Consider the following 21,592-nt stretch of genomic DNA (forward strand, 5'->3'; position numbering starts at 1 on the left):
GTAAACTGAAATTGCGCATGCTCCGTGCGAGTCCCTGTGGGGGCGGGAGAACAAAGCTGCTGTGGCTGCCTCGGTGTGATCCAGGGACCCAGGCTGAGCAGCTGCTGCTCCCCGGGGTCTGTGCGGGGGGAGCCCGGCATTAACCCCTCCGTGCCCGGCCGGGGGAAGGGGCTTTCTCCAGCTGGGACCTGTCTCCTGGGCAGCCCCGGGCTGTGCCCGCAGCAGCCCCCGGGCCGGAGCCCCCCGGTGAGTGAGAGACCCCGGGGGGGGGAGCGCTGGGGCCGGGCAGGAAAGTGACTCTCTGCCCCGGGGAACCTGGGAGAAGCCTCGGAGCTGCCTCGGCCCCAGTGGAGCTGCAGCAGGATCTGCCCCCGGCACCGTTGGGATTGGGTAGAGACTGGGCCCGGCGGGGAGGTCCCCTGTGGGTCAGCGGGGGGGGGATTGAACTGTCTCTGTGCAGCCAAGAAATCCCCGGGGGAGAAGTGGCGGGCCGGGGGAGGGGTGTTAATTGAATCCTGTCCCTGTTTGTGCCACTTGCCTCTCACCCACTGATACAAATTCTCTCTCGTTCTGACCCTTTTCTCTCTCAATATCTCACACGTGGCTATAAAATCCGGGGAGACCCCCCCCCTTTCTAGGGTTACCATACGTCCGTTTTTTCCCAGACATGTCCGGCTTTTCGGCAATCAAACCCCCATCCCCTCCCGCGGCTGCTCTGCTCCTCCCCTGACTCTTCGGCTCTGTTTAAGAGCTGAGCGCTACGGGCTTCGGGCAGCCCCCATGCCTACGGACCCTGCGCCACTGGAGCCCGGGAGGGGAAGTGCCCGGCCGGGGCCACAGGGTCCGGAGGCATAGGGGCTGCCCGAAGCCAAAGCGCTACCGGCTTCATGATTTGCCGGGCAGCCTCCAGACCCTGCGCCCCCGGCTGGGCGCTTCCCCTCCCGGGCTCCAGCTGTGCTGGGGAAGCGCCGGCCGGGGGCGCAGGGTCTGGGGGCTGCCCGGCAAACCGTGAAGCCGGTAGCGAAGCCGGTAGCGCTCGGGCAGCCCTTTTCACGTGGCTGGGAGTGGGAGGGAGGAAGGGGCGGGGTTGGGGGTGGGAAATGGGCGGGGCCAGGGCCTGTGGAGGGTCCTCTTTTTTTATTTGTTAAATATGGTAACCCTACACTTTTCCCCTCAAATGATCAGCTCTCTTGTCTCTCCTGCTGGGGTGTGGCTGCCACGGGGTCAGTGTCAGAGGGAATCATCGAAAGTGACTCCTTTGTTCTAGCATTGTGTTCAGAGACTTTGTTATGGGATGTGGGGAGAGAGAAGGGAGGTTAAAAATATGTCTGTGGGCTTAGCCTGGCAGGAGGGGACAGGTCTACACAGTAATAAAGAGATTGAGCATTTTCTCAGCATGGCAGAATGTAGGGTGTCTGTCTGCAGGGAAAGAGCCTGGGGGAATCGTGCTGTGAAATTAACTAAAGCCTGTTCTGAATCCTCCAGAACTGCCCTTCTAATCCATACAGTCCAAGGAATGATGTCCGTGTTTCGCTCCAATTCATCGCAGCCTCCTATGGGACAGGGGAGAGAAATGGCTGCAGAGAAGCCAGTTTATGTAGGGATCATCGGGGGGGGTTGCTGGTGGGTTCCTGCAGGAGAGAGGGGGACAGCAAATATACGGGAGATGGGAAAGTTTGCACAGTCTGGTTTGGAGGTTTCAGTGGGGCAGGACATGCACAGGGTGGAGAAAGGGAGGAGGACAGGGTGTGGCAAACCTGCTGGGAGTTGTTTATTAAGTGGCCTAGATTCTGGGAATAGACCCATGAGGTTCGGAGGTGGAAATGCTCTAATTTGTTGAACAGAAAATAACCCACCTACGTGGAGCTAGGAAAACTGACCAGACTCCTAGTCCTTGAGGCTGACCTAACTAACCAGTGGCTGCTGTGAGATAGGAAGGGGGCACCCACCAGTCAAGTTTAGGGAAGATTCTCCTCCCTTCATATCCAGCTCCTCACAATGAGGAGGGTGTTGGGGCTTCCTACCAGGGAGCTCTCCCTGGACCCTGCTAGAGGTCCCATCTCCTGCATCAGTCTGTGGCTAGTAGGTGTGTGATGGATCTGCTGGGAGAGACAAGGGGCTCTCTCTTTGTCCCTTCACCCTGAGCTTCCATTTGATCGGCTCCTCTCCCCCACAAATACTGGGGCTGTGAGTGGGGCAGCAGGTACTGAGTGTTGGGCTCTTGCTCTTTCAGGGGCTGGTGACCTGCGAGGAGGTGGCTGTATATTTCACCAGGGAAGAGGGGGCTCTGCTGGATCCCACTCAGAGAACTCTCTACAGAGACATCATGCAGGAGAACTATGAGTATGTGACCTCGCTGGGTAAGGGTTACTGTCCCCTCGGTTCTTGGAAGGGGAAATGAAGAAATAAGGTTCACACCAGCCCACAATGCCACCTCTACTCTGTCCTGTTTCAGCATCACCCCAATATGCCAGTAACACACACGCTACCAGAGACCCTCCCCTGCTGCAGAACGCTTTGGGAACAGAGTGCAGGAGCAGTATCTCAGTGTGTCAAATATCTCTGGTTTGTTCAAGTAAAGCTGGAGGTTAGGTCCAGCATAACGAACAGAAGCTTCCTACCCCTGACCTTCTCTTCAAACCTGAGCCTTCTCCACCCAGACCAGAATGTCCTTGGGGTATAAAAAACAGGCTGCTGGAGTCAGAACTGCTGGTCCAGGGTTACTTATCACACAGATACTCAGTGCACCCTTGAATGCTGGCTGGGAGTATCCAGAAAAGGGAGCTCCAGCAGCAGAACATTGAATCTCACCCAGGATTACAGATGTCACAAATCCTCACTATTCTGGATTGCACCCCAGCATGTGAAAATGGCCTAGGTTGGTTGTGAAACTTCTTGAGACATGGAGAGTCTTGCTCCTCCATCACCATGTGTAATAGCCCCAGTTTCGCGTCCCTGCACGCTCTTTGGATTTTTGAGTCCCTCATTGCCAAAGTCACATGACCCTGATTCTTCTTTTTACATTCTGAGTTTCCAGACTAATTAGACTCTGTTGCTCCTGAATTACAGCTTCTAATTTCCCAGTGTTCTCCACACCCAGGTATTTTCCTACTCCCTTCCATTACGCTGGACTCACTACATTCCCTAGTACATAAGAACGGCCATACTGGGTCAGATCAAAAGTCCATCTAGCCCAGTATCTTGTCTTCCAATAGTGACCAATACCAGGTGTCCCATAGGGTATGAACAGAACAGGTAATCATCAAGTGATTCATCTCCTGTCGCCCATTCCCAGCTTATGGCAAACAGAGTTTTTAGGGACACCATCCCTGCCCATTCTGGCTAATAGCCTTTAATGTACCTATCCTCCATGAATTTATCACGTTCTTTTTTGAACCCTGTTATAGTCTTGGCCTTCACAACATCCTTTGGCAAAGAGTTCCACAGGTTGACTGTGCATTGTTTGAAGAAATACTTCCTTTTGTTTGTTTTAAACCTGCTGCCTATTCATTTCATTGGGTGATTCCTAGTCCTTGTGTTATGAGAAGGAGTAAATAACACTTCCTTATTTACTTTCTCCACACCAGTCATGATTTTATAGACCTCTCTCATATCCCCCCTTCTTAGTCTCTTTTCCAAGCTGAGAAGTCCCGGTCTTTTTAATCTCTCCTCACACAGAAGCTGTTTCATACCCCTAGTTGTCCCCCCCCCCCCTGCCTTTTTCTAAACCTTTTCCAATTCCAATATATGTTTTTTGAGATGGGGCAACCATATCTGCACGCAGTATTCAAGATGTGGGCGAACCATGGATTTATATAGAGGCAATATAACACAGTAACTCCTCACTTAAAATCATCCCGGTTAACGTTGTTCTTCTGCTGTTCAATTAGGGAACATGCTCGTTTAAAGTTGCGCAATGCTCCCTTGTAATGTCATTTGGCAACCGCCTGCTTTGTTCACTGCTTGCAGGAAGAGCAGCCCATTGCAGCTAGCTGGTGGGGGCTTGGAACCAGGGTGGACCGGAAGCCCCCCTATCAGCTCTATGTTCCCCTAAATTGCCTGGGCATCAGCTGCCCAGCAGGCTACCAGTTACTGGCAGTTCAGCTGTCCCTCCCCCTACTGCCATGTCCTGCTCCTGCCCTCTGCCTTGGAGCTGCTCCTTGAGAGTTCTGCTTGCTGTGTGGGGTGAGAGGGGGAAGAAGGGGGCTGTCAGTGTCCCCCTCCCCCCTGCTCCTGCACCCCACTTACCCCATCTTCCATAAAGCAGGGGGGACACATGACAAGGCTCAGGATAGAGGGAGTTTCCTGGCAGCAGCTGCAGTCTCAGCTTGCCTATCTAATTAACAAGGCAGTGTACTTAAGAGTGGGGTCAGCATACTTAAAGGGGAAATGCACATCTCTCTCTCATACACACAGTGTGTGTCTCTGTCTGCCATGCAGTCTCCCCTTCTCCATTCCTGCTGCCTTGTAGAGTGTGAGGCTACGTTAACAACGAGTTAACCCTTGAGGGCTCAGCCAATTGCTAGTTCATCATTTAGCAGTAAGGCATTCCCTGGGAAACATCCCACTCTCTGACTTCACCACCTCAACCAAGCTTCACAATCATCATTGCTGTGTACCAGAATTAAATTATTTGTTTAAAACATACTCTGTGTGTGTGTGTAGATATAGTCTTTTGTCTGGTGAAAAAAATTTCCCTGGAACCTAACCCCCTCATTTACATTAATTCTAATGGGGAAATTGGATTCACTTAACATCATTTTGCTTAAATGCGCATTTTTTCAGGAACATAACTACAATGTTAAGTGAGGAGTTACTGTATTTTCTGTCTTATTATCTATCCCTTTTTTAATGATTTCCAGCATTCTGTTTGCTTTTTCACTGCCTCTGTGGATGTTTCCTGAGAACTATGCACAATGACTCCAAGATCCCTCTCTTGAGTGGAAACTGCTAATTTAGACCCCATAAACTATATATGTGTGTATGTATGTATATGTATAGTTGGGATTATGTTTTCCAATGGGCTGCAATATGTGTTATCCTAACATCTAGTACTGCTGAGATCCTGCATTCAGTAATATCCCTGCCCTTCCTGTTCCCTTTCTCCACTGAACCCCACCAGCCCATGCTTACTGTTCTCAGCTTCCCCAGGACTCTCTCTTAGTCTCTGGACCTCTGTCAAGAAGAAGCAGTGCCAGGGAGACTTGCCCTCGGTCTGGAGTCTTCGATTTCTGGGACATGGATTTACTTTCTCTGTGTTTTAGGAGCCTCTTTGAAATGGAGTGTCTGTGACATTAACCACAGTACAATCTGGACTGTTGAACAGCTGTGTCCCCTCAGTTCCCCAAGCTGGGGTGCCTTTTCCACTGCTTTACTGTGAGAATAGCCACTCCTGGGCAGTTAACACACAGTCTCCAGCATGTAACTTGCTCCCAGCAACACAGTATTGAGTGCTGCTAGTCAGCGACTCCCAAATTACAGTACCCCACAGGAGAACCCCAGAAAATTCTCTGGTCCCAGACTTCCCCCAGAAATGTGCATCTTGCACTGTCCAGCACACTACTGAACAACACAAGCTTATAGGAAGTCTGTCATTTCATTAGTGGAAAATGACATGCACCATTATCCCAAATGGAGTTTCCAACACACTTTAATCCAAACATTGTTTAATAAAACAATGAAACAAAATTAACTACTGGGGGAAAAAAGATTTTTAAGTGACCACAGGTAATGAGGCATAAAAGTCAGAATTGTTTACAAAAGAAACGCAAGATAAAACACAAACTAACGTCTAACTTAACAATCAAAAATGGATTCAAAGCAAATGCTTCTCTTACCTATGCTGAGACAGGCTGGCTTTCCTTTCAGCCAAGACTCCCCCTAACCTGCCCCTGCCGCCCAAGTTCAGTTCTTTAGGAGTTGTCATGAGCAGAGGGAGAGAGATAGAGGCTCAAGCATTTTCCTCACCTCTTTATAATTCAGTCCTTTGTACTAGAAACAACTGAAGTTCTCAGCTGAGTCATGGTGACAGGCTGTCTGTTGTAGATAGTAGCCTCAAGTGGTCCCTGTGATGGAATGTAAATGTCGTCTTCACACCTTCCCCCTGCCGCAGAATGGCTATTTGACCAGCTGTTTGGGTTGCTGTATCTGAGGAACTGGTCTGTGGGTGTGTAATAGGTCCTAGCCGGGGCTCGACCCTTCTGGGCAGGAGGGGAGCCACACCGACTCACTACTGTGGGAACAAGCAGTCAGTTAGTCCCGAAACTCCGGCTCTTTGGTGCAGGGCCGGAGCAACCACAGTTAAAGCTCAGGCCCTTGACTGCAGGGGCGGAGCAAACACAGTAAAGCTCAGGCCCTTGTTTGCAGGGGCTGAGCGGTCAAACAGTTCAGAGCCCAGGCCCTGGATCAGGGCGGGGCAAACACAATTTAGCTCAGGCCCTTGTTTGCAGGGGCTGCGAGCAAATAGTTCAGAAGCACAGGATATGCCTAGGCTGCTGTAGCCGAACGTTGGCTGAGGGGGAAGCCTGCCACCCGTGAGCGGAGGGTGGCAGGGGGGAACGCAGGCCCACCCACTCCACTGCGTTCCAGCCCGGGGCCCTAGCAGCGGTTGCTGCCGCTGCTGGTCAGTGGGGTATCCAGACCGCAACACACTGACATTGGCTCACACTCAGTTGCAGCCGGACCGGGGTCGGCTACCCCCAGGCCACTTCCGTGATCCCCCTCAGAGCCTACCTCGTTCGTCGCGCCGGGCTCGGGCCAGTCCATCTGCATGGGCTCCTCTCGGCCAGGGCTCGGTGGCAGGTCCGGTAGCTCTGCCGGGAAGTCAGGCCAACAGTCCTCGGGCGGCTCCTCTGGGTAACAACAGGGGCGGAGGGGTTCGGGTGCAGTCTCGCCCTCCGGGTTGGTGGGATGGGGTTCCCAGGGATTCTCCCAGTGGCGGGCGTGAACGGGCTCCGGCGGCTCCTCCTCGTAGTGTGCCCGGGGTAGCTCAGGCCAGCTAGGGTCCAGGCCTCGGTCTTCGACGGTCTCCTGGCCGGGAGCTCCCGGCCGCACGTCTGCTCCCTGTGGTGGCTGGCCGCAGACTGAGCTCTGGCGGCCGGCCTTTATACTTCCTGTCCCGCCCCTTGACTTCCGGGGGGCGGGGACAGGCGGTGGTGGTCCCACCCACTCTGGGGTCTGCACGTGGGCTCCCTCTTCTGGGCAGGAGGGGAGCCACACCGACTCACTACAGAATTGTAACTTTTTCAGTAATATCATACAGTAAAATCTGATAACTTTACATACCGTGTTGCTACACATTTTAACAAGAGGATAATATTCAGTAGATTGAGTTTTCAAATGATACCTCACAAGCCATACTGTGTACAAAATTAATCATAATTTTCTAGAAGAGTGAACATAGGGGTACAGACTGGCAGTGTCTGACTGTCTGCATGTTCCCAGCCAATATGTGGGTATTTTAATCCCTCATAAGCAGAGTGTTTTGAATCTTCAAGGTTGGTCCTGGGAATTCACTGGTTTACTAAGTGTGACACTGTGTGGAATTGTGAGACACTTTCTATTACTATTTTATTATTATTAATACCAATCTGACAAAATTAAAATGAATCATGCTAGATATGCCATGTAAGGTGTCAGTGAAAATGATATGATTTTCCAAGTATGATAATTGTGTTTCTGTTGGTATCACCTTTGTATTGTGAGTTATAGATATGTAGGGTATATCTGTATTTCCAGACTTGTGCAGCGTTTCTGGGTGATACCCCCAGACATATTGGCATCAGCACTGCCTAGACTGTTTGATGGCCCATCCAGGGTCATCGCTGTACAATGAGCCCATGGAAAGGACCAAGAGAATACACCTATTGAGTCAGCAAGACATGCTGGGGTATGCCTGTGTACTGAGAACTCCAGTTTTTCCATGCCATGTGCTGTGAAGCTTGTGTTTGGGACACAGGAACTACAGGCCACATGGCAAAAGGAATGTAAAGGGCACCTGCATCATCTCCATTTTGTCTTCAATCCCTCTTCCTACCTCTGGAGCAACTTCTCTACAAACTGAGTCCTTGAATAAAGGACTAAATGACCCATCCGAGCTGTGGATGTCTTCCAGACAGACTTTCAAGCCAGCAACTCACCAATACTGCTAAGAACCCAGTATAGATTTCAGAATGTATCTGACCGCCTTCCCATTTAACTTCTTTCTTTCTTTCTTTCTTTCTTTCTTTCTTCTAAACCTTTAGTTTAGATGCAAAAGGATTGGCTAGGAGCATGTTATTTTGGGTAAGATCCAAACCTGTAGTGACTTGGTACTGTGGCTGACCCTTTGGGGTAAGAAGAACATTTTGTCTATGTGCACAGAGATTTTAAATAACGTCTCACTGTACTGGATCTAGGTGCTGATTGGGAGCCAGAGAACTGGAATGCAATAAAGGGGGCTGTGGGATTTCTTTTTTCAGCTTCTTGATAACCAGTGTGGGTGATCAGAAGCATAGTTTGTGACTGGTCAGTGACTTCAACTTCAGTGTCAGAGGGGTAGCTGTTTTAGTCTGGATCTGTAAAAAGCAACAGAGAGTCCTGTGGCACCTTTAAGACTAACAGATGTATTGGAGCATAAGCTGCATCTGATGAAGTGGGTATTCACCCACGAAAGCTTATGCTCCAATACATCTGTTAGTCTTAAAGATGCCACAGGACTCTTAGTTGCTTTCAACTTCAGTGTTAACCACCAGTTTTGGGAGCATCTGCTCTCCCTTTTTCAGACTACCCTGACCTTGGCATTTTCAGTCAGGACTGCCCCAGGCACACCAGGTCACACTAAGCATTGAAGTTAAATTAATAGAATGTTTGTTTTCTTATGACAAAGTCTTATGAAATCAACTTAACTCCTTTGTTCTTTCATCTGAGCAGGGTTTCCAGTTTCCCAACCTAATATGGTGTCCCAGCTGGAACAAGGGGAAGAGTCATGGGTCCCAGACCTCCAGGGTTCAGAGGAAAGAGAGATCCTGAGAGCTTCCTGCACAGGTGAGAAAACATTAAAGCAACTCAGAATCTGTAAGTGCCTGAAGGAAACATCTGGGATGCCCTACAAAGACCTTGGGAGGTCTCTCGGTTCATTATTGTTCCTCCCAGGGGTTGTATCCTTGGGGTAATTATAGCTCATGGCTTCCTGTAGATCCTAGCAGACACCAGGCAGTAGCTTGCTCACTTCCCCCTGTGAATTTGGATGGGATGTGAAGGCTGAATTGATCCTCCTCCTCTCCCCTGTTTGGGGGAGTTCAGTTCGTGATTTTTATTTGACCTCTCTCCAACACTTGTTTTGGTTTTGCCTTCCCCTTTCCATCCCTGTTTGAGGTTTCTGTCTCTATCACAGCAGGTGATGCAATGCTTTGTGAGAAGGAGGAGCAGAATTCTCAGCAGGAAAATATTGAGCAAGTAGAAAAACACAGAGCATTATCGCAACAATCAAAAAGGAATGTGTCCAGGGATTATGAGCAGGGAAAATCCTGTGAAATTCAGCACAGACCAGAAACAGAGCAGGGAAACCAACCAGGGGAGAAAGCGGGTAAATTTATTTCCTGTTGGGGAACTCAAAAGGGCCTCAAGGAAACCACAGCACAGCAGGAAATCCTCAGGAGAAAGAGAAAAAATACATGCACTGAGTGTGGGAAAAACTTCATTCACAAATCAAGCCTTTCTGTTCATCTGAGAATCCACACGGGGGAGAGGCCCTACGAATGCCGTGAGTGTGGAAAATGCTTCACTAGCAGCTCATACCTTTCTAAACATCAGAGGATCCACACAGATGACAGGCCCTATGAATGCAGAGAGTGTGGGAAAAGATTCACTCGCAGATCAGGCCTTTTTCAACATCAGAGAATCCACACAAGGGAGAGGCCCTATGAATGCAGTGAGTGTGGGAAAACCTTCAATCGCAACTCGCATCTTCTTAGTCATCAGAGAATCCACACAGGAGAGAGGCCCTACGGATGCAGTGAATGTGGGAAAAACTTCACTCAAAGATCAAGCCTTTCTCACCATCAGAAAATCCACACAGGGGAGAGGCCCTACGAATGCAGTGAATGTGGGGAAAGCTTCACTCAAAGATCAAGCCTTTCTCACCATCAGAAAATCCACACAGGGGAGAGGCCCTACGAATGTGGTGAGTGTGAAAAATGCTTCACTAGCAGCTCAGCCCTTTCTATTCATCAGAGAATCCACACAGGGGAGAGGCCCTACAAATGCAGTGAGTGTGGGGAAAGCTTCACTCACAGATCTGGCCTTTTTCACCATCAGAGAATCCACACAGGGGAGAGGCCCTATGAATGTCATGAGTGTGGGAAAACCTTCAATCGCAGCTCGCACCTTATTAGTCATCAGAAAATCCACACAGGGGAGAGGCCCTACAAATGCAGAGAGTGTGGGAAAAACTTCATTCACCGATCAGCTCTTTCTGTTCATCAGAGAATCCACACAGGGGAGAGGCCCTATGAATGCAGTGAGTGTGGGAAAACCTTCAGTCAATGCTCAAGCCTTATTAGTCATCAGAGTATCCACACAGGAGAGAGGCCCTATGAATGCAGTGAGTGTGGGAAAAACTTCACTCGCAGATCAGCCCTTTGTGAACATCAGAGACTCCACACAGGGGAGAGGCCCTATGAATGCAGTGAGTGTGGAAAAAGCTTCACTCAAAGATCAGCCCTTTCTGTTCATCAAAGAATCCACACAGGTGAGAGGCCCTACAAATGCAGTGAGTGTGGAAAATGCTTCACTAGCAGCTCAGACCTTTCTAAACATCAGCGAGTCCACACAGGGGAGAGGCCCTATGAATGCAGTGAGTGTGGGAATACTTTCTCTTGGCACTCAGCCCATGTTAGCCATCAGAGAATCTGCAAGGGAGATCAACACCATAAAAACCTCTAGGGCTATCACTACCTTTTTTTTCTTTAATACTTTTCCTGATTCCCACATAGTAACTTTTAAAGCTGTTTGAACTGTTTTCAGTACGGTTAACCCTCAGCTTGTCCAGATGAGTGGCCCATTCTTGCCTTCTGCAGTTTGCCCTCTCTTGAGGTGGACCTATTTGTTCTTTGTATTGTCCCACGAGTAATTTGAGTGTACTCTTCCTATCAGGAACCAGGGAGCATCACATGTATACCATTCCTCCTATTGCAAAGTTATTGTTAGAGTCACCAATGATGCAGATTTTATCATTGCCAGTCGTTCTCACGTTGCCCTGGGTTTTGCTGAAGAGCAGCTATTATTGGGAACCTATCAAATTATATGTAAATGAAGAGGAGCAGGGGCAGCCTCTCTGACACTGGAAGGAGACAGGGTAACTCAGAGATTACCTTCTTCCCCATCACTGCAGAACTCTTACCTTTTGCCTGAGCCATGTAGAGTTTATATTCATCACATTCTATCCATCTGCTTCTCAAACTGTCATGTGATGAAGCATTCTCCATTGTCTGTGCTTGGAGATGATGCTTTGACTTCTTTAATCCTATATCAGAGTCATTATGACTAGAGAGGAAAGTGTCAAAGACCTGGGAGGGGAATTCAAATGGATCCCAAACACAGTGTGGTTATTGGGAGTTTAAATCCCAAGATCCATCTATTGGTAAAGCCACTTCTGGCAAGGGGGCTGTTTCCCCCTCATTATGTGGGTGCTCTGATACTAAAAAAATTCTAAATAACATAACTGACTATTGAGACAGTGCTGAGTGAAGCAGGTTTGAATGGATCAGAGGAGAATGTGATGGGAGAATCTCTTGTCCTGATTCTGAAAACTCAGATGTAACCTGCTCTGGAATTTCACTTGACACTTCCATTGTCATGTATTCTATCTCTCTGTGATGTGGGTTTCTATCTTTCCTGAAGGCTGTTTGGTCACCTAATTGGATATTAGTTCAGTTTCATAGGATGTAGCTCAGATTTATTGGAGAATTTAAGACACATGACCATTTGCTAAAGTCCATCATTTCTCACTTCAGCTTTGCTTTTTCTCCATCCCTCCTTGATGACATGGAGAAAGCTCTGTCAACAAGAGAGAACTCTCCAAGTTACTGGATATGCTAACAAAGAAACAGCAGTGATTTAAAATTTCCATTCGGAAATGGTGAACAACAGCAGAACCCCAACTAACTGAAGGAAGTGTATATGAGCACAGTGTAGTTCACTTGTTTAAGGCAATATTGTCTCAGATGATCTGGGGAGAGAATTCCATATTAAGTGATTTTGAAGTAGGGAAAATGCCCATGATTTGGTTCCCAAAGCATTTGTAACCCAGGCCCTACAGAAGGTCTGTCCTAGCTAATCCTATGATATGGGAAATGCTGCCCTTCGTGGCACAGATGTTGAGAAAATAGAAACGGGGTTTTTGTTGAATTCACCATTTGTAGGTGCTAAAAACGTGTATAAAATTAAATCAGTGTTGAAAATGTAATAGCTTCAGAAAAATAGATATTCTTGAATAGAAACGCCAGCTCTGGTAACTAATAGAGATTCTGATCCAGGCCTGGATCCAGTCCCTTGCCTGGACCTGTGCCACCGAATTAAAGAAAAGCTGGGCATGTTTCAGAAAGCCATTTCTCACTAACACTGCTGAGATTTTGAGTGATTTTGTAAAGGATTCCACTTCAGAGAAGTGTAAATTTACCCTAACCAAGGCCAAAGATTTGGAAAGAACTGGGGTTGAAAGAGTCCACACCCAGTTCTTGGCTTCCACCCCCGTAAAGGAAGCTATAGTGACCAATGACCCAAGGAAAATTGTTTGTACCACTCCACTTCCTAGTTCAGTGTCCCTGATGACAGTTCCAAAGGATGCCAGGGTTAGATAGAGAACAAACATCCTTTATCGTTTGGATCCAAACCCTGGAAAAACACTCTGGGTCCATTCACCAAGGAGATCCCTAACAACCAGTGATGCTTCATCAAAGGCAATCACTGCAATAGACTGAAGTGTGAGGTGAGAATCTACTTAGATAGGGAAAGATAACTATTAAAAAGTGTAGGTTGCGTTTTGTAATTTTGTTCTGTTGGGTAACGGTTGGTTTCCATCATGCATGTTTGTTTCTGTTTAAATTTCTATCCCTTTTTAAATAAATTTCCATTTGTTCGATAAGTGTACTGAAGTGCTGTGTGTGAAACAGGAGCAGTGGTCTACAGTAAAACTGGTAACCTGGGATATGCCATTGCTTCAGGAAAAGAGGATCTGGGATTTCTCTGAGTATCTGGTGATCGGGGCTGGACGCCAGAGGGGGACACATTGAAGGAACTCAGGGCTTAGGGTGCCTCTATTGTTGACTGGCAGGGCTGCTGTAGCTCAGAGGAGGGTGCTTGAGTGCCTGACAGGCTGGGTGAGTTTGGTTACTAACATCCAGCTGGCAAATGCAAAAGTCCCTCTTACTAGTGACAGGTGGCAACAAGGAGACTCACAGCCCTCAGCACCCTGAGAAGGGTCACAATGTGCATCTATGTTGATCCACCTGTCATGTCCACACCGGAATGGCACCCTATAGCATAGTTCCCTGAATGAAAATAGACCTAAAACTCTGCCCATGAAATCATGGAACATGTGATCTTTGCTCTGTGAAGGCATGTAAAGAATCCAAGCACTGGAGGGTAGGGATTGGGTCCAGAGTGACCTAAACAAATTGGAGGATTGGGCCAAAAGAAATCTGAGGTTCAACAATGACAAGTGCAGAGTCCTGCACTTAGGAAGGAAGAATCCCAGGCACTGCTACAGGCTGGGGCCTGACTGGCTAAGCAGCAGTTCTGCAGAAAAGGACCTGGGAATTACTGTGGATGAGAAGCTGGATCAGAGTCAACAGTGTGCCCTTGTTGCCAAGAAGGCTAACGGCATATGGTGCTGCATTAGGGCGTTGCCAGCAGATTGAGAGAAGTGATTATTTCCCTTCTATTTGGCACAGGTGAGGCCACATCGGGAGTATTGCATCCAACTTTTGGGCCCCCCATTACAGAAGGCATGTGGACAAATTAGAGAGATTCCAGCAGAGGACAACAAAAATGATTATGGGGTTGGGGCACATGATTTATGAGGAGAGGCTGAGGGAACTGGGCTTGTTTAGTCTGCAGAAGAAAAGAGTGAGGGGAGATTTGATAGCAGCCTTCAACTACCTGAAGGGGGGTTCCAAAGAGGATGGAGCTCAGCTGTTCTCGGTGGCAGATGACAGAACAAGAAGTAATGGTTTCAAGTTGCAGTGGGGGAGGTCTAGGTTGGATATTAGGAAACACTATTTCACTAGGAGGGTGGTGAAACTCTGGAATGGTGGTGGAATCTCCATCCTTAGAGGTTTTTAAGACCTGGCTTGACAAAGCCCTGGCTGGGATGATTTAGTTGGGGTTGGTCCTGCCTTGAGTGGGGAGCTGGACTAGATGACCTCCTGAGGTCTCTTCCAACCCTAATCTTCTAGGACTATAGGCCACTGGATGCTCTGGAAACAGGAGGGCTCTGAATGTAACACCTAACAACCATGGCCTGTGTGGGGTTGTAGCTCCATGGTAGAGCACATTTTTTCATATATAAGGCCCTGGATTGAATCCCCATCATCTCCAGGTTCTCCTTTTGCCCTTCTGCTTTGCTCATGCCCAGTTTTTCTCTTTGACTCCCAGCCCCTCCTACTCTAACCTACTAAGCCCTTCTCTCCTCCCACAGCCAGGAATACAACCCAGGAGTCCTGGCTCCCAGACCCCCACTCTAACCCACTAGACCCCACTCCCTGTGACAAAGAAGAAGCTCAGAGACCCCTGTGCTGTTCCCTCACCTCCCTGCCTGTGTTGCACTTGAAACCGAATGGGGTTTCCCTGGGCAGTTTGACTCTTGCTCCCAGGAAGGGTGTAATTTGAGGTGCAGGTTCCAAATAGTGCAGTTAACCAGCCAGAAGGGGCAGCAGGTATCGGTGTAGGAGCCATTGAAATAATCATAGCAACGTACTTCAGGGAAACCTTTATTAATGATGTGTCAGTGAAAGGTCAGAATCTGATAGTGTTAGTGTCACAGTAGAGGGCGCTGTGATGGTTTTAAATTTGTCATCCAAACCTAGCCACCACTTCGCAGATGTTTTAACCTCTTCTTCTCTTACCATTGCTCATTATCAGAAAAGGGGAGTGAGACCTAGTGACTGAAGGAAGCATTTCTTTGCTCCTTGCTTGGCTCTGTCAGTCATTTGGGAAACAAACTCACCCACCACCCAATTTCTCTGCTGGCTTTAATGGGCAGAAAGAGCTCAGCTGTCAGTGGGACTTGGGGAGCTCGGGACATTACTGGGAGTTGGGACCCCAGACTCATTCCCCATCCAGCTCCACCCCATCCTGTGCACTCCAAACCTTCACCTGTATGATTCCTGCTGCAGCTCAAATGCCCCAAGACCTGCCCCCATTCCCTCTCCCTCTCCTGCATTCCCATCTGGACCCATGATGCCCCTCACACACTTTCTGAGAACAGAAGAATGGCCATCCTGGGTCAGACCAATGGGGCTAGTGGGGGTTGTCCTGTGGCTCAGGACTCCAGGTGGTAGGGGCCAGTACTCGTGACACAGAGTGCTGTAGATGCTGGGGTCCGTGCCTCTGGTGCTCTGGGCGCTGGGGGCTACTATGCCTGCCCGGCACTCATGGTGTGGGAGCCAGTGCTCTGGGCACTGGAGCCACAGGGAGCTGCACTACCCACCCACCCGGCACTCCGGGTGCTGGGGTCACTGGGGGCCATGCCACCTGCCTACCTAGCATTTCCTCTAATTTGTGAGAGTGGATCTCAAATTGCTCATATTTGCATCCTTTTCTTTTTAATCATTAATCACAGCTATCAAATTTCAGATTTTGCTCTTTCCTGTATAATTATCATATATTGATTTTTTTTTAATCTTTTCAGGTTTGAGGTGTTCCCTCGGTTTTTAATTACAGCCCTTCTTTTCTGGAGGGAATCCATGCTAATTAGGCCTCGGCTGAAGTATTATGTCCTGTTCTGCACACCACATTTCAGGAAAGATGTGGACAAATTGGAGAAAGTCTAGAGAAGAGCAACAAAAATGATTAAAGGTCTACAAAATGTGAACTATGAGGAAAGATTGAAAAAAAATGGGTGTGTTTAGTCTGGAGAAGAGATCACTGAGAGGGGACATGATAGTTTTCAAGTACATAAAAGGTTGTTACAAGGAGGAAGGAGACACATTATCCTTAAACTGAGGATAGGCAAGAAGCAATGGGTTTAAATTGCAGCAAGGGTGGTTTAGGTTGGACATTAGGAAAAACTTCCTAACTGTCAGGGTGTTTAAGCACTGGAGTAAATTTCTCAGGAGGTTGTGGAATCTCTGTCAGTGGAGGTTTTTAAGAGCAGGTTAGACAAACACCAGTCAAGGATGTCAAGTATCAGAGGGGTAGCCGTGTTAGTCTGAATCTGTAAAAAGCAACAGAGGGTCCTGTGGCACCTTTGAGACTAACAGAAGTATAGGGAGCATAAGCTTTCGTGGGTAAGAACCTCACTTCTTCAGATGCAAGTCTGCAAGTTCTTGCATCTGAAGAAGTGAGGTTCTTACCCACGAAAGCTTATGCTCCCTATACTTCTGTTAGTCTCAAAGGTGCCACAGGACCCTCTGTTGCTATCAAGGATGGTCTAGATTATACTTATGAGTGCAGGGGGCTGGACTAGATGACCTCTCAAGGTCCCTTACAGTCCTATGATTCTATGATCTTGCATATTGGAGGTTGCATGGGGGATGAAATGGAGCCACATGCCCCCATCCCCTGCCCAGGGGCTACAAGGGCACGTTGGCCCCTTCTGAGAGGAGTGTGGGGCCAGGTTAAGTAGGGCGCCTGTCTTAGCATCAGCCACGCTCTACCGCCAACCGGGAGCCACCAGAGGTAAGTGCTGCTTGGTGGGAGGCCGCACCCCTTGCCCCAGCCCTGAGCCCCTTCCTGGAGCCAGCACCCCAAGCCCCAGCCCTGACCCCCCTCCCAGAGCCCACATCCTGCATACCCTCCTGCACCCCAACACTCTGCCCCAGCCTGGAGCCCAGTCCTGCTCCCAAACTCGCTCCCAGAACTTTCAGTCCTCAACCCCTCCTGCACCCCAACCCACTACCCCAGGCTCATCCCAGAGCCCCCTACCACACTGCAAATCCCTCACCTGACCCTGAAGGGAGGTCAGGTGAGAAACATCTCCCATAGCAGGAACTGGGCAGGTGGTTATTAACTACAATACACTTGATTTATGCAGCTCCTAACACTCAATAACTAGGAGTCTGGACTCAAAAATCCAGAGGGCAGCTTAAAAATTATGAGATGTTTAAATGTTTCAAAATGCTACCTTTGGGGGTAATGTTATTTCTTTCTTTCTTTTTCCTCAGACTCTTGGGTCATGTTTCCTGCCTGAACTCAAAGGCTATAAATGGCCTTCTAAAAACAAATAAATGAAGGGGGAGTTTTTTTGTATCATCATTGGGCTCCCAGATTATTGTGCCGGGCACTGCAGAGACCCCGATTGAGGGTGGGAGGCCTGATTCTGCCAGGTGTTGTACAACTCATAGTGAGAGAGAGAGTCCTTGCTGCCAACAGCTCACAGACAAAATAGATGAAGTGTGGGAGGGTGGCTCCCATTTTATAGATGGCGAAACTGAGGCCCAAAGGTGTGATGTAATTTCTCCATGTTTGCACAGAGAATAATGGGGCCAAACTGGGAACTGAATCCATATTTTATGAGTCATTGCCTGGCCCTTAACCACAAGCCATGTTTTGTCGATTGCATGGCAGAGGCCTCAATGGGAAGTTGCAGAATCTCCTTCATTGGAGGATTTTAAGGGGTTATGCAAACATCTGTCAGGTCTGGCCTAGGGATACTTGGTCCTGACTCGCTGTTTTGCATAGTGTCACTTTGCACTCTGATGCATTGTTTCGTGTTGTATCATTTTTGCACTGCCTTGTGTTAGTTTGAGCTGAACTCTTTTGCAGTGTGTCATTTTGCCCTATGATGCCCTCATTTGCATTGTGCTGAATTGTAGGGCTTTGCACTCCTACGTATTGCCACTTTTTGCTGGGGAATGTCATTTCATGCTGAATTGTTAGATGTTATATTGTGGTATTTTCACTTTTGTTGTTTTTTCTATTGTATTATAGAGATGTAGGGCTGCAAGGGACCTAGAGAGGTCATCAAGTCCAGCCCTCTCTGCTGAGGCAGGGCCAAGCAGAGATGATGCGTCGGGGGGTCATGTGGGGTCAAGTGCCCTCAGCGGTTGGCCCAGGCACAGAGCACAAGGTGGGAGCTAGAGCCAGAGCAGATTGTCTATGGGAGCAAGTATATGCAGACTATCCTTGACAGAGGTTTGTTCAACCTGTTCTTAAAAACCTCTAAGGACAGAGACTCCACAGACACCCTTGGGAGCCTATTCCAGAGCTCAACTACCCTTAGAGTTAGAAAGCTTTCCCCAATATCTAACGGGAACCTCCCTGGCTGCAGATTAAGCCCATTACTTCTTGTCCTACCGTCAGTGGACATGGAGAACAATTGATATTGTCCTATTTATAATGACCAAACTTTTCTCTCTGCAATCATCCGTTAAATGGTTATTATCCCCTCTTGCCTGGGGTAGAATGAAAGAGGAGAAAATCCTTTCTCAACTCTCATTAGAGGATGCAAATGTCTGTTTGTTCTCTCTTCATGTTTTATTGAAGCTCAGAGAGAGGAAGAGACATTACCTGCCTAAGATTGAAAAGAGGACAGAGAGTTTATTTCATTTTGGGCTCTGACTGTAAGGGTATGTCTACACTACAAAATTAGGTCAAATTTATAGAAGCCGGTTTTATAGAAATCAGTTTTATACAGTCGATTGTGTGTGTCCCCACATAAAATGCTCTAAGTGCATTAAGTCGGCGGACCGCATCCACAGTACCGAGGCTAGCATCGACTTCCGGAGCGTTGCACTGTGGGTAGCTATCCCACAGTTCCCGCTGTCTCCGCTGCCCATTGGAATTCTGGGTTGAGATCCCAATGCCTGATGATGCAAAAACAGTATCGTGGGGGGTTCTGGGTACATGTCGTCAGGCCCCTCCCCTTCCATCAGAGTAACGGCAGACAATCGATTCGCACCTTTTTACCTGGGTTATCTGTGCAGACAACATACCACGGCAAGCATGGAGCCCGCTCAGCTCAGCTCAGCTCACCGTCACCACGGTCTGGGTGCCGGCAGACGTGGTACTGCATTGCTACACAGCAGCAGCTCCTTGCCTTTTGGCAGTAGATGGTGTATTACAACTGGTATCCATCGTTGTCGTATTCCTCAGTAAGTTTGGTCAGAGGCACCTGGGCAGACATGTTTTGTCTCCTGGAGACTCAGTCCTGCCGGCAGTCCTATTGAACCGTCTGGACGATGATGGCTAGCAGTCGTAATACAACATCATCTGCCAAGCACCCAGAAGATGCCGATGGCTATCAGTCATGCTGCACCGTCTGCTGCCAGCTTAAGATGTAAAAGATAGATGGACCAGATTTGTTCAGTATTAATTTGCTTCCCCCACCCTCCGTGAAATCAACGGCCTGCTAAACCCAGGGTTTTGAGTTCAATCTTGCGGGGGGGGGCATTCTGTGTGACAGTTGTTTGTGTTTCTCCCTGATGCACAGCCACCTTTGTTGATTTTAATTCCCTATAAGCCATGTCATCACACGCCCCTCCCTCCCTCCGTCAGACAATAGTTTTGTGCCTTTTTTCAGCCCAGACACCATAGCACTGGGATCATGAAACCCGCTCAGATCACCGCAGCAATTATGAGCATTATGAACACCATGCGCATTGTCCTGGAGTATATGCAGAGCCAGAATATGCCAAAGCAAAACCAGGCGAAGAGGCGATTGCAGCGCAGCGACGAGAGTGATGAGGAAATTGACATGGACATAGACCTCTCACAAAGTACAGGCCCCAGCAATGTGCAAATCATGGTGTTACTGGGGGAGGTTCATGGCGTGGAACGCCGATTCTGGGCCTGGGAAACAAGCACAGACTGGTGGGACTGCATAGTGTTGCAGGTGTGGGACGATTCCCAGTGGCTGCGAAACTTTTGCATGCATAAGGGCACTTTCATGGAACTTTGTGACTTGCTTTCCCCTGCCCTGAAGTGTCAGAATACCGGGACGAGAGCAGCCTTCACAGTTGAGAAGCAAGTGGCGATAGCCCTGTGGAAGCTTGCAACACCAGACAGCTACCGGTCAGTCGGGAATCAATTTGGAGTGGGCAAATCTACTGTGGGGGTTCTTGTGATTCAAGTAGCTGATACCTGCTGATATCAAGGGTAGTGATTCTGGGAAATGTGCAGGTCACAGTGGATGGTTTTGCTGCAATGGGATTCCCAAACTGCGGTGGGGCGATAGACAGAATCCATATCCCTATCTTGTCACCGGAGCACCACGCCACCGAGTACATAAACCGCAAAGGGTACTTTTCAATGCTGCTGCAAGCCCTAGTGGATCACAAGGGACGTTTCACTAACATCAATGTGGGATGGCCGGGAAAGGTACATGATGCTCGTGTCTTCAGGGACTCTGGTCTGTTTCAAAAGCTGGAGGAAGGGACTTTCTTCCCGGACCAGAAAATAACCGTTGGCGATGTTGAAATGCCTATAGTTATCCTTGGGGACCCAGCCTACCCCTTAATGCCACGGCTTATGAAGCCGTACACAGGCAGCCTGGACAGTAGTCAGGACCTGTTCAACTATAGGCTGAGCAAGTGCCGAATGGTGGTAGAATGTGCATTTGGACGTTTAAAAGCGTGCTGGCACAGTTTACTGACTTGGATAGACCTCAGCAAAACCAATATCCCCATTCTTATTGCTACTTGCTGTGCACTCCACAATATCTGTGAGAGTAAGCGGGAGACATTTATGGCGGGGTGGGAGGTTGAGGCAAATCGCCTGGCCGCTGATTACGTGCAGCCAGACACCAGGGTGGTTAGAAGAGTACAGCGGGGCGCGGGGCGCATCAGAGAAGCTTTGAAAACCAGTTTTGTGACTAGCCAGGCTACGGTGTGAAACTTCTGTTTGTTTCTCCTCGATGAACTCTTCTCTCCCCCCCCCCGCCAGTTCTAACCACTCTCCCCTCCCCCCTTCAAGCACCGCTTGCAGAGGCAATAAAGTCATTGTTACTTCACATTCATGCATTCTTTATTAATTCATCACATAACTAGGGGGATAACTACCAAGGTAGCCTTGGAGGGGTGGGGGAGGAGGGAAGGAAAAGGACACACTGCAGTTTAAAACTTTAACACTTATTGAAGGCCAGCCTTCTGATGCTTGGGCAATCCTCTGGGGTGGAGTGGCTGGGTGGCCGGAGGCCCCCCCACCGCATTCTTGGGCGTCTGGGTGAGGAGGCTATGGAACTTGGGGAGGAGGGCTGTTGGTTACACAGGGGCTGTAGTGGCAGTCTCTGCTCCTGCTGCCTTTCCTGCAGCTCAACCATACACTGGAGCATATCAGTTTGATGCTCCAGCAGCCGGAGCATCAACTCTTGCCTTCTGTTAGCAAGCTGACACCACCTATCCTCTTCAGCCCGCCACTTGCTCTCTTCAGCCCGCGATTCAGCCCGCCACCTCTC

General features: G+C 48.8%; 1 protein-coding gene and 1 pseudogene; one reads left to right on the forward strand and one right to left on the reverse strand.

Annotated features, from left to right (window-relative positions):
* The window catches only part of LOC101945803 (zinc finger protein 883-like), a 172,426-nt gene that overhangs the window by 19,779 nt on the left and 131,055 nt on the right, over positions 1–21,592 (reverse strand).
* Positions 113–21,148, forward strand: LOC101937425 (zinc finger protein 2-like; annotated as a pseudogene).

The sequence above is a fragment of the Chrysemys picta genome, chromosome 16 (assembly GCF_011386835.1).
Source record: "Chrysemys picta bellii isolate R12L10 chromosome 16, ASM1138683v2, whole genome shotgun sequence".
NCBI classification, from domain to species: Eukaryota; Metazoa; Chordata; order Testudines; family Emydidae; genus Chrysemys; species Chrysemys picta.